Here is a 10,329-nt window from a genome sequence, read left to right as displayed (position 1 = left end):
TAGATGTTTGCGACGAATAGGAGTAACGTGGAGATAAGAGAACGCACCAAGCAGCCTCTTGCAATGTTGATTCATTCAATTGGACAAATGCAGATTCTTCAAAAGTGTAGAGAATAATATGACGAACGATGACTTTTCAAGGAAATCAACTCTTGTGGAACATCCTGAATATCTCAATGAAATGCGATACAATAAGCTTGTGAGTGTGTCAACCACCATCAATACATATTGAGCTTTAAACTTTAATTAATTTAGAATACCATGTAAGAGTAATCCAAACTATAGAGTGGTGAGTATGACACAAAAATCACGATGCACAACTGCGGATCGAATTCAGGACGAATTCCACAGCTTTTTATCCATGCTATCTTTTAAGACTTAACCATGCGTCTCCAACTTCAAGTAGGGTGTCATACAGTGGTGAAGGGTGACTTTTGGAACGAGGTAGGCTGCGTAGATCAAAAGAAAAAGAACACACTTGTCAGGTATACTTACGGGAAATAAGAAGATAATACGATATTACTACTGATGAATAAGTACACACTAATTCAATTAAATTTCAAAAACTCACTGACGACATAAAATTGAGCAATGAGTTTAAATTCTGTATCCAAAATCATTAGATAAAATTATTTTTTATTTTTAAAAACAAATCTACCTATATTTATTTATATGTGATTGAATGCCGTAGAATTTTTTTTTTCAAATTACTTATCTAATTATTTTATTAATATATTATACGCTTAGATTTTGAAACTTTCGAAACTGCCCGAGACATCCTGAGGTCACGTGACATAATGTCCATACAGATAAATATCACAATTTGTTAAAGACATATGTCGCGCTAAGGGGGATCCTATATGCCAACAGAGAACCTAGCGGAAAAATAAGAAGCTTGCAATTTCAGATTTTTTTTTGATAATTTACAATTTCAACTATATAAATTAATAAATATGTACTTATCTGAAAACATTAAAAAGATTTTTTTTTTCAATTCAAAGATAAACTTACAATTATTGTAAAAAAAATGTGAATTCGTTGCAGGGTCACATCTTATTATTACATTATATTTTATGGTCATATTTATTATGAAAATTTAGTTTATTAAGCTTTCAATTTTTTGACGTTTAGATTTTTGACTAAAACATCGTTTTAATATTTTTTATATTTATTTTAAAAAACATCGATTTTTATAAAAATATAAATGTGTATAACTTGAAATCCTTTTTATTTATATCAAATCGAGCTTAAATATTGGGACCGTACCTAAAATACACGGTAACTTCACGACCCGGTTTCATATCTCATGCTCATGGTTTACTATTTACTTTATAGAAACCCATTTATTTGCGTAATTGTGACGTCAAAAATCACAATTACAAAATATAAATGTGTAGGTATAACTTGAAATCCTTTTTATGTATATCAAATTTTATTTTAGGTATTGTCCCAATATTGAAGCTTGATTTGATATACCTAAATCATCCTTTTTTCAATGCTGATAGGATAAACCATTATTCTGAATTATTGGAACTTTTCATGCTTAGTATATTATCATCCATTAGCGACAGCCAGTGCTTGCGTAAATGGAAAAGTATCCTATTGAGTATACACAATCGAAGAAGCAATCAATTCAGGGTTGAATTGGCACATCTAAATCTTTTTTTCAGTGGCGTAGAGTAGTCTATAATATATTTATAAAATATTTTATCACTTGGTATTCACCATTAATATAAAAAAAAATTCACAACACGTCTGGGTGGGAATGGGAAAATTGGGCGCCGCACTATCGAATGAAATAAATAGACGTTTTATACAGAAGGTAGACGAGGAATGTTATACAGTTTCTATTCAACACTTAGTAGTTTTAATATTTTTGCTCATACATTATGGATTGAGAATTATCACGCCTGAGGCTTTATATAAAAATAACAGAAGTCTCTTCTCGTTGGAACTTAAACATACACAATTAAATCATTATTTACATGTACATATTTAAATAAATATATAATTTAAATATAAACAATAATATTAAATATATATTTTAGAAGTACCTATAATTTACGAACGTCTATTTACTTTCGAATATCATTTGATTGCGTGGCGCCCAGTTGTTCCGGCGCCGAATCGTCCCATACCCATTTGGGTCATATGGTGAGCCTACGAGTATCAAAATTGTCGTTTGAGTTCAGGTAGTGTAATAGCCATCAATTGGGATAACCTTCTACCAACATCAAGTACATATACTCCAAAACCTAGAAACAGAGGACTAGTTTGTATATCTAGGATCGACCGGATATACAAACCGGAAGAGGCGGATGTGAAATAGAGATAAGAAGGCGCACACAGTTTGCGAAAATTGCGATGACACGTCTTACTGCTATATTAAACGATCAGAGAATTTTAATTGCCACGAAAATGATGCTGGTGAAAACATTAATGTTCTCCAAATTGTTGTACGGTGTCGAGTCATGGACCCTGAAGGCTATCGATGCCTTCGAAATGACGTGGTATTGCCGCCGTATGCTTCGTATTTCTTGGACAGAGCACAGGATGAACTAGTCAATGATTCAGAGACTGCAGATACGGCTCTCACCAATATATCTGAGATGCATTTTCCAGGTTTCTGGACATATTGTTCGGCGCAGATCAGATCATCTGGAGAAACTGGTTGTTTTGGGTAGATTCCAGAGAAGAAGAAGAATCAGAGGAAGTGGCGCGACCAAGTGAAGGACCTGATTAGGGGCAGCGTTCACTCTGCCTTGAGAGAAACAAAGGATCGATGGGTGCAAATTCTCAAAAGATGACAAAATTCCAAGATTGTCACGATCCTCAGCTACGAGGGAATGACCGTGGAAAATAAGTGTAATAAAATAATTATACTGTTTGTGGTGGGGTAGAAAGCTCATCATGTGAGCGAATATTTATTCACTGCCTATATAATTAGATCATAATACCGTTATTTATTTAGGACATCCAACAGGATCAATGAAGTAAAAATACAATAATGATTAGTGTGAATTTTAAAATAAAAGGATACGTAATTGTTCCAATAACAGGCAGACACAGAAACCATAATTAAATCAAACTGTAAATACAGTTATCAAAGTACAGTGGGAGGGCTTTTCAAAATTTACTAAAAGAGATAAACATATAATGGAAAATGAAAAAAAATATAAGAAAATAATTACAAGATAAAAAGAACTTTTTATATGCGTTTTTAAATTTTCTGTTGAATCATATAAACTTGACTTGTTTGTGCTTGATAGAAATAATACTGAAATGTCATATTGATTTCCATAGTAATGCACGCATATATTATTATTAATAATTTAGTTGCTAGGACCCACTTAGCATCCAATAATAGTTTTACTTTTTACAGATTTCTTCCGAAATGACTTTTCATACAAAACAGAATTAACTGAAAATGAAATCAATTCTACTTAAAGATGGCTAAAAGTTTATTAAAAAATGCATTGGCATCGTGTTCTGATAATATATTCTAAAAGTTTCAAATGTCTAGCTAGTCGGGAAGTTAGTTAAAAATCGATTGCAAGATTTGTACCGGACAAACAACCATCGGACAAATAAGAATACGAGCTAAGAAAAACGTTGTAAAATACGGTCGTCCAGTTAGGTACAACGAGTAGTAAATTTTGGAGCAACTTTATTTAAAAGAGGCAAGAGAACAAACGATTCCATTCGATCATTATAATAGTACAATCCCTAAATAATAAACGAGAGCAACGCAGGATCGCTCCAGATGGAAGGAGATTGTTTTAATTTAATTTCAGTGATCATCATCTTCGGATATAAAAGAAAATTACATACCTAATTACATTTTTAAATAACTGGCTCCAGCATTGATGATGGATGACCAAAAATATTTGAATAATGGAACCTCGTAATTCGGCTTCCGGTTTCGGTTTGGGATTCTCAAGATTCGGAATCGAGGTGTGCCGGTTCAGGTTCCGATTCGGAAATAATTGGGAGGTTTTAAGGTTACATTACCAGCTCTGCACGACAACTAATTAACAAGGTGGATTGCTTTGATTTCCGCTATTGACTTTCATGGAAACTTCAACAATAATAATAATATAAATGGCTGTGTGGGAGTGGTCGATGTGAGGGTCGATGGTGTTGTCGGTGGAAGACGATCGTGGACCGTGGTTATTCGTGATAATGAAGAAGTGAGAGTTTATTTATGGTTACATAAACACAAGGGTACGCCCTTTTTGCTAAACACGGTCGAGTACTGATATAGTAACGGCCAGGTACTTAGATTCGAGTGACCTTTCTGATGAATTATTATTCGCTATTTATACATAAAATAATATCTAAACAGTATAATTTAGTACATAACTACGTATATTAATCGAGTCAGCTACTTACTGTCATTTGCGTCAATGGACATACGAGTAGCTAGGAATTTATTATTGCGGTCATATAATTTGATACTACGGAAATGGATATTAAAATAATTTGTAATTCCGGTAATATATTTAATATCGCCGATCAATATGCTGACACGAGCCGGTACCACATTTACCAAAGTTAAATTAATTATGAAGATGGAGAAAAAAACAAAAAGTGGCACCTCTATCGCGTGTGTTCGCTACTCACTCATTATTTCGTTACCGTTCAGGCAAAAGTCACCAAGCCATATTTCAGCCATTTTTCCCCCTTCAAAACTTTCCAGATGAATAATTAGCATCAAAAAGTAAAAGTAACCTAAATGACTTATTAAGAAGACATAAGAAAATTATGTAATATCGATAATACCTTAAAAACGTAAAATATGATTTTTTCTTATTTCCAAACTTTCAAATTACGATATCTCGAAATGATGTTTTTTGGGTTGGTAACTTTTGCCTGAACGGTGACGATTTCTATTTTTTTTTTAAATTAATTTCTCTGATCTGTCGCACACCACTGCCTGTGCGTGAATGCTTGTTTCAAAAACGGCATAGCCAAAAATAGCCATGACCTATTCGTTTTTAGGGTGTACCTACCCTACATCCTGATACCTATACTTCCCTCCCTCACGCATATCTGGCGCTTGCCGCTCCCAGTCTGAAATACGTGACACGCCTTTTGCAACTAAACTGACTGACATTGCATTAACCCAACATAACCTAGAAACACAGTTTTTTTTTTTTTTTTACCAGTGCTGAAAGTGTATTTTTCAGAGAGAGATAGATACACTCCCAAAATAGTTTCACACTTCTGGATGCAAAGTGGGATTAAAGATAAATTTTTCGAACACAACAGTACCTACTTAATAGCTTAATGATAAATTGGTTTGCTGAACCAAAAGTGATTCTCAACAATGGGACTCAAATTGGGCAGTTCAGTAACTACGTCTATCTCTGACAACAAATATCAATTGACGATGTATGACGAGATTCTTCGCAGAATCAAAATGGCATGTAGTGCATTTGGGCGCCTGAATAGTATCTTCAAAAGTGACCTCTCATTGTGTCTTAAGAGTGGGTATAACAGGACCCAATGTGATTCATATTTCAGTCGAAGAGAGTCCACAGAGCGAGTAGCACGTCATTATAAATCAAATTTACAACAAAATCCCTGGTCATCGAAGATTTTATTTTAAAAACATAATAATAATTATTGTCGGTAGAGCAATTCATTGCAATGATTTATTAGGTTCCGTCAACGCTGTTCGCCGGCCGGCGAATGTAAAACAATGTGAAAAATAATAAAAGTGTATGAGGTGCCTGCACGATAATATTTATTTTTATGCGTTATAAATTATTTCATGCATTGGCTTTACTCAACCGACAAAATACAATAATGGTACCTACCTATTAATTCACTAGTACATATTATAAAAGTAAAGTTGCGTTACTACAGTGTCAGACTAAACTTAAACCAATCGGGTACATCACTAGATATATTCTACGTTTTTTTTTAAAATATGCATTAGAATTAAACAATACTTACCTATTTTTTTAATAATTATGTAGGTCTCACACATTAAAAATTAATACTATTCATTAATAATGTTTTTGGATAGCACATGAAATAAAAATGTATGTAGATAATATGTGTTTCAACATCCTTCGTATGTTTAGTTCTCGTACAATTTCAGGTTAAAAAGTTATTAATCTATTTCTAAGTTTCTAAACTACTAAACTAAACTCTAAGTTTAAAAACGTCACAATATCCACCATATTGGTTGCAATACTTCCCACAAAACAGCTGATTAACATATTGAATTTAGTAACATTTAAGTATATTAGAAGATACTATTTGTTGGTCACCCCATACTCGCTTAGTTGGAGTGAGTTTGTTTGTTTGAAATTTAATTTAGTGACCATTACTTTTGAGGCACGCATCGGCGGCGAATTTTTAATATTACTAGTAGACCAACTATTTCGGACCACATATAAAAATATCATATTTTCAATTCTTAAGGGCATTTCTGTAGTGTCCCCTTAAGCGCAAAGTTTTCAAGCAATCCGTGTTACCAATGCTCACGTATAATACATGTGAAACGTGGACTCTTAATGTAAGAGAAATCCAAAAATAAACACGAGTAGCGCATCGTGGCATGCAACGGTGCATGTTGAGCATAACGCGGAGAGATCACAAAATAAACCAATGCATAAAGAAACAGACAAGAGTACGCGATGTGATAGAGGTCACTAACCAAATGAAATGACAATGAGCCGTACATATCGCTCGGCGAGTGGACTACCGCTGGATATATTCCGTTACAGGGCGATACTCAAGGGGCACAAAACGTCCACAGGGACACTTAAACGCGCTGGATAGACGAACTCATAAAGTTCGGTTGATCGACGTGGTAGAAGAGTGGAGGGAGCTAGGGCTGGCCTTCATCCTACTGTGGATCAACCCCGGCTGATGGTGATAATGACACATCATAATAAAAATAAACTGTCCAACAAGAACTTCTTGGCTACGTGTTAAACTGTGAACTAATAAACTCCTCCAATGTTTAACCGCGCTTCCATTATAAACTAACAAGCTCCTCCCATTTATTCGACGACAGCGCCTTTGGCTAGTGCGTAAATCTTCTTGTTAGACAGTACGTATATACATTCAAGAAATGGACAGATAGAGTTTTATTAACTCGATTTTACAACGCTTTTCTTAGTTCGTATTCTTATTTGTTCGGTGGTTCTTTGTCCGGTACAAATCTTGAAAACGATTTTTAACTAACTTCCCGACTAGCTAGACATCTGAAACTTTTAGAATATATCAGGACACGATGACAATGCAATTTTTTAATACTTTTAGCCATCTTTAAGTAGAATTGAATTCATTTTCAGTTAATTCTGTTTTGTATGAAAAGTTATTTCGACACCATTATTGGGTCCTAGCAACTAAATTATTAATATATACGTGCGTTACTATGGAAATCAATATGACACTTCAGTATTATTTCTATCAAGTACAAATTTTTTTGATCGTTTAAGCTAGTCAAGTCAAGTTTATATGATTCAACAGAAAATTTAAAAACGTTGTATATAAAAAATTCCTTTTGTCTTGTAATTATTTGTATGTCCTTTTGTTTGTCCTCATTGGCTTAAAAAGTTTCCAGATGAATGTCACAAACATGCGGTCAAAATGACAGATGAAATAATTAAAACTGATATACTTATATAGTAATAATAATTACAGGATAAAAAGAAAAATTGTATTTGATAGAAATAATACTGAAATGTCATTTTGACACTCATATTGATTTCCATAGTAACGCACGTATATATTAATAATTTCCTAGCAACCAATAATAGGGGATTGGATTTCGGATTTCTTCCGAAATAACTTTTCATACAAAACAGAATTAACTGAACATGAATTTAATTCTATTTAAATATGGCTAAAAGTATTAAAAATGCATTGACATCGTGTTCTGATAAATTCTAAAAGTTTGAAATGTCTAGCTAGTCGGGAAGTTAATTAAAAATCGATTGCAAGATTTGTACCTGACAAATAATAATACGACCTAATAAAAACGTTGTAATAAAATATGAATTAGTCTTGAGTATTGAAATTGGAAAGGTCCAGCATTCATGGTCAACTCAGCATCTTTCTTGACAGGCGCCTAACTTGTAAAATACATATTATTATAATATCGTATGGCCTCCAACACCTGGCAAGATTATGAAGCTTAAAATTTGTCCATTTCAATCTCTGTGTGAAAAACTTCAGTGTTTTCACAATCCAGACCTTGGTAGAAATAGCCGACACTTTTACGATACATTTTTTATGAAATTAACCGGTACCTACCCACTTAATAAATCAATTTAATTTTGTGTTACGCATTTTTCTTAAATATGTCAAGGTATAAATGATATTAAAACATCTGCAAAGTTTAAGGCGCGTTTATAGGTCAGCACTGCCATACCTGTCCCTAATAGACTTACCTGTCTGTTAGTTTATTGTCATAGTGAACGGCTAAAATCAGTGAAAGTGGCCGTAGCACTAAGAGGGTAGTGATACTCTACAGCACAGGTTCTCAAACTTATTTCGACCACCGCCCACTTTGAGATTTAAAAAAAATCTAATGCCCCCCATATTTTTTAACTTACGAGTACCTTTTTACATTACCATATGTTGCGTATCTTAAAAACAGTTATTGCAAATATAAATTTTAAACGTGCATTATTATATGCATAGGATAGATAGAGTGTGACCCATATCATATTTCTGAGATCAAAGAATGTTTCAATAAAACAAATAAACAAATAAAACCCATACTTAATCATATTTAGAAGTATTTTTATTAACATAAAAAGAAAACTTTGAATTTAAAACTTAAACACATATACGACGATGGGAATGCTATCAGAAATCTTTGAACAACCGACCATACCCAGGGTACAGTTCAGAGATTCGCTTCAGCAGCCAAAATTCTTGGTAGCCATTCTTGAATTTAATTTCTAATTCTTCGTTTGTTGTCAGTTCTATAAGTTCTGCTAACTGGGACTCCAAGCATTTGAGTAGTAAATCGCATCTCAAGTGGTGTCGTGTCTAGATTCCGTCGGATTTTTATAGATAGAATTTGTCTGCGTCACCCCTCTAGATTTCCTTAATTCCCCCTAATTTTCTTTCAGCCGTCTACTACCCTCCTGAAAGCCTCCAGCGCCCACAGGGGGGCGTTATCGCCTACTTTGAGAAAGACTGCTCTACCGTCTACAGTCTACACAAAGTGTAACTTTTAGATAAATATATATTTACATTGTTAGCTCTACAGCCCTTAATGGTTATCATACCTCCACCGGAAACATTATGCACCCCTCTTTCTTCTAGCTACAGAATGGTTGGATCGAAGGTAGATCAATGATTCCTAATCAGGGTTCCGCGGAAACCTTGGGCTTCTACGGTGAATACCCTACCATCGAGCATGACTTCTTATCTATAATTTATATCGCAACATTATATTGTTTAAAATCGCAAAACAACAATCATGGTGAAACAAGCTATTTATGTAGGTCGATTAAATTTCAAAAGACGGCTGTTTTATCAAAAGTGATATTGATTATTTATTTACAATTCACGAAACAAAACACACCTGCATGCATTTCATTGTCATTTCAAAATAGTAACACGATGCAGTTTTCAGTATTATATAAAATGCTAAATGAAAAGACACTATCTCATCCACTTCTAAGGCGTAAAACCCACTTAACGCAGCAAGTGTGGCTCTCGCGCAAAATTTCACAAGTGGCGCGTAAATCAACGAAAATACAACGTAATCAAATACGCCAGCGCCCACTGGATTTGCGACGCATTATAAGCGCCCGCCGCTTGAATCATAGTTTTTCGGCTTCTCGGCGATACGAATGAAAGAAAATACAATGCAGTCCATTCATTGAACACAGCGCGCTCTGGAAGCGTCGTCGTTCGACGGGCGAGAAGTCATTATTTAATAACAGAGAACCCATTGTTTTATTTTATTCCGTGTCATTATATTTCGCTGGTTGAATAATGTCGTCGTAAATATTAATTACAAGCCCCGAAATAATATAATATTTTTATTGCTTTGTTATGAGAGGCGCTGTAAAAATAATTATTTTGTGCTGCTTGGGCCGCTTATTACATAGGTGAAGGGTAATGCGCGGCGAGAGACGTGTGATTATGGTTATGAATAAACACTTCATACGCCGACTTCGCCCGCTCGACGCGTTATATGGGCACCATCGCTTACGAGCATTTATATTATCAACACGCGTCACATCTGTTACGTCACTCACCGTGTCATTTCATTGTCATGACGCTTGTTTTCTACGACTATTTCTGTTATTTATTGTAATAAGTTTCGCAGTCGTTGTTTATAGT

This window comes from Rhyacophila brunnea, unplaced genomic scaffold (genome assembly GCF_057557595.1).
Source record: "Rhyacophila brunnea isolate RB1 unplaced genomic scaffold, BYU_Rbru_1.0 scaffold_10, whole genome shotgun sequence".
Classification (NCBI taxonomy): Eukaryota; Metazoa; Arthropoda; class Insecta; order Trichoptera; family Rhyacophilidae; genus Rhyacophila; species Rhyacophila brunnea.
Note: the sequence above shows the minus strand (reverse complement) of the source record.